Below are 4,480 nucleotides of genomic sequence, written 5' to 3' on the forward strand. Positions count from 1 at the left end.
AACTGTGTTCCAGCCTCCAACAAATTCTCCATCTCACAGGGAGCAGCAAAAATAGGAAGTGGCCACACACAAAACCTCATATGACACACTGGCTCCTTAGCAAAACCTTGAAAACAGTTGGATGTCCTTCCTCTATTGGTATATGCATGACGAAGATTTACGACGCAGAATGAGCTCAATAAATCATGTATAAAATTCCGCAAAATAACACTCACAATATAATTTTTAAGGGTTTTTTTGTTTTAATGCAATGCAACTGCTGTTTCAATGGCGTTATGTCCCTACATAGTCAGACTTTGCTCTGTTTTTCATCTGGTGATTCAGAGACAGTACTTGTAAGGGTTAATCTGTTAATCTTTTTTCCCTTCCTGGTAATCATTTGCAGAAATCAATCAAGCAAACAAAGTATGTTGCATTCCAAGTCAGTTGATCCTCTCTATCTAGATATCTAGATGTGTAAAACATGTAAACTCAGACTATCCAGAGTTTCTTTTAGTGTGCTTGTACAGTTTATATAAATGCTCGTTTGTTGGTGGCCTTGCAAAGGAGGAAACAGCTGCCAACAGACAGAAACAAATAACACACATTCTGACCTTGGTCTGGAAACTATTAAAACAAAATTTGCCTGTTAAGCAATGCAGGGTTTGCCTTTATTTCTCAATGTGGCTTTATGTTATTCATACTGAACAGAAGCTTAGTATGTGTCTGTGCCAATGTATATTGCACAATTCATTCCTCAGAGTGTTTGTCACCAATTTGGGATAAGAAATTATTATGATATTGAATCAGCAGGTAATCTGTGAGTCAGACACCAAGCAGATTCAGTGGTGGAGACGTGTTTACAGCTCATCAATTCGTGAAATCTGCCTCTGTTTGTCTTGCCTTTTGCTGGGAAATAAAGTCAATTTGTTGCTATGCTGTTTGACTATTTATTTCAGACTGTTTGAGGATTGTGAGAGCTGTGTGCTTTGTAAACTACCGTCCTCCTTAATTGCTGACAAAGCCAAAATAGAGAGAGAGAGAGATGTGGGGTAATGTTTGACTGATATGGGTTTTGGAGACGCTGCAGAAGCTGGATATTTGTGTGCTGACATTTACTATCTCAATTTGTGAACATGACAAAATGTTGTGAATACCTTAGAGTGGAAAAGCCTCTGGAACAGAATTCAGCTCAGTGCAAATTGCTTCATTGGCATGAATGTAGCAAAGACTATAAAAGACAGTAATAATGAGATTACTGTAAAAAGAAAAGGGTACAATTCAGAAAATCAAGAAAGTCTTGGAAAATAAATAACTCTTGCTCTGTGTGAAGTTGTTTGTGTGTGTGTGTGTGTGTGTGAGTTATTGACACATCAAATGTATTGTCAGGTTTTTAATAAAGTAGAGAAATGATAGGCCTACCAACCATGTTGTCTGACAATACATAAATAAAATAAATAATAAAATATTTCGGAGGTTCCACTGTCTGTCCTCAGGTTATAACATAACCTGACATACTGACACTTTTTGCTGCAGTTCTCTCACATTTAAACATTTCCCCGAGAACATGTGGGAGTTTCTCTGTGTCATGTTTTCAGATTCAGGTATGTATTGGGAAAATGTTGTGTTTTCTTCTCAGGGCCTGGTGGTGAGGAAGTGTAGTTCTGCCTCTTGTCTGTCACACTGGGAGCAGCCAGCTCCGTCTGTGGCGGCCTTTCTCTGTGGATAACATACTGTATGTTCACCGAGTCTGTACATAGTCAGGGCTTTTCTTCATTTAGGAGTTTTTTTTTACCCCAGGCAGATAATTTACCAATGTGAATTCTCTTTTTTGGGGCCAGATAGCATTTTAATTGATTCTGTTTCTATTCTGTTTTCTGTTCGGAGCTGTTGTTGTGGTCCTGAGCAACTAAGGTTGTCCAGACCGAGGCTCAGGTTCAGCTGGTTGCGGGGAGGATGTATGAACATGAGTTATTCACCCTTGGACACAAACTAAACATTTAAATATATGTCATCTTTGGACACAAACTGAAAAATATAATTAAACTCACTTTTATGAATTAAGGGCCAGGGGCCCCATGCCGCATAATCCGCCTATGAAGAAAATGTATCTCAGTGTTGTACTCATGCAGTGTGGGACAAGTGGGGAAGATAAATATATGATGATGCTAAATGCCCATCAGTCTGTAGCTTGAAGTATAGTGTCTCATTCTTTCAAACATAATTTAAATCTTACCAGTTTACACTGTTATTAAACAGCAGTGTGATGAAGTGTCAGGTCAGATATACCGACCATATTCCGGTTCAGTTATCTGCGTAACAAACACCCTGTAATAGTATTGGGTGTAAAAGTTCGTGCACAAATAGCTTGTGTAGCGTTTTAATTCACTGATTCATAAAACTCCACTAAAGTCACAACTAGGCCAAGGTTGAACTGTTTGTTCTACTGCTTGTTAGATGCTGGCTAACCTTGGGGAGCCAATGGGATTAGGTTCAGGATTATGGGCTTTTGGTAAAGAACAAAATGAAGGAAGGAAGACTTTAATGTAATCTTTGTCACAGTGGCTAATTTTCTTTGCAAAGGAACAAGACTTAATATGTCATATATTTGTTAGTGGTTTTTCATCTATAGGCGTTAAATGTATGTTCACAGCTTTGGTTCTTGACATGAAATGTTTCCATACAGATACAGATGTCCTCACAGAAGGACACTGCTGTTCCAGCAATTGCTAAACAGTGACCTCATGAGGTTTCTCCACCAGAAATAAGCAGACATTATAAACTGCAGGATAACCTGGACAACAGTCATGTAATAAACCGTTTTTATCCTAAGCAAGTTAAACTTTTTTAGATTTATTTTAGAAAAGAACCTCTTTAGATTTTCCTTTGAGGCTGGTTTATGAAGTCAGTCATCAGGGCAGAGAGACAGACAGGTGGATTTACAGAGCGCAGGTTAAACAGATGGTACTGAATATTCAAATTACATGCAATTACAGACAAGCAGAAAGCTACAAATGTAAACAACAAAGATCTGAAGATGTGTTTAGATCTTCTGCTAGAAACTGTCCATCTGCTGGAGGCTCAGTTGAATGCTGTTATAGAAATGAGTTAGTAAAGTAAGAAAGAAAGACGCTTCACTTGTTTAAACCATAGCTCATATTCCAAATCTATACTATATACTAAATTCATACATTATATAGTTCATACCAATTGTCATCATATATTGTTATAAAAGGTAGTAGAAACAGGAAGTGTTACATGTGACAGTTTTGATATGTTAACTGTTTCTGAAGCTGTCTCACCACCACCTACAATATATTTCATTTTCTCGAGCTGTGAGCGGCTCCTGCATTTGTGTTTTTGAGTCTGCATACTGCCCGGTTTGGTTTCATTTTGTCACATTTACAGTGCGAACACATTACATACTAATGTGTAATAAGTGATGTGCACTACTGTTGTTTCAGACGCACTAGGTATATTCACTGTCAATGCAGTTTTAATTCTGTTGTCATTCCTCCAAATTAAACAACAAAATGCATGTTTGTTGTGGGTTTTTCGGGGAAATGCAGTGCAGAAATAACAGTATCAAAGTTAGAGAATGATTACTCAATGAATCGATTAGTTGATCAGCAGAAAAATAATTGCTAATTTTGATAAATTGTCCAACAAAATTGGCAGACATTTGCTGTTGCCAGTGTTTCGGATGTGAGGATGTGGTGCTTTTTTCTATTCGGAATCTTTGTAATTTACATAAATGTAAAATCTTGAGGTTTGTTGGACGAGACAAGCAATATGAAGACATGACCGATTGGAATTTGTGATATTTTTCTTGTTTTCTTCTATCTTATAGAGCAAATGAAGCAATGAATCCATCATGATTAACAGCAAGTCTGTTGATATGTGTCTACATGGGTTCTTATTCTAAACCACGTGGGTATGTGACCACCCTGTGCTGTTATTATTTGGCAGTGTCTTTGTAATTCAGTCTTTAAAAGTATAATCAGGAACATTACCATTTCAGTGACCACAAAAATCCTGTTTGTTGGAATACAATCTAATAAACATACCTTTGTTAATATTTTAAAAGATTCTTGAGGCACAGACGTGCTGCTCTAATTGTGTCACTTTTAAAAGCTCTAGTTCGTTTGCAATGAAGTGGATTAAATGTCCGAAGTGTTTAACCTTAAGAAAAACCTGGTCTCACCTTTACAGTGAGCGAACAGAAATTAAAAGCTGATGTATAATTATTATGTTTTGTGGGTCAGTCTTGCACAGCTGAGAGAGAGATCAGACGCAGGTTTAAATCCCACGGGGCCATCCACAGTATTCCATTCCCACGGAGGCTCAGTGTGCTCAATGTATGGATGCTCTCACTGTAGGCCTATAGTGATGGTGCAGACTGTAAATATCCACCTACAGCATATAAGGTTTACTAAAGGGTCTAAAGGGGCACTGGCACAAGCTGCAATATGTGTAAAAACAGGATCCATTTGACATTTGG

This window comes from Pempheris klunzingeri, chromosome 6, assembly GCF_042242105.1.
Source record: "Pempheris klunzingeri isolate RE-2024b chromosome 6, fPemKlu1.hap1, whole genome shotgun sequence".
Classification (NCBI taxonomy): domain Eukaryota; kingdom Metazoa; phylum Chordata; class Actinopteri; order Acropomatiformes; family Pempheridae; genus Pempheris; species Pempheris klunzingeri.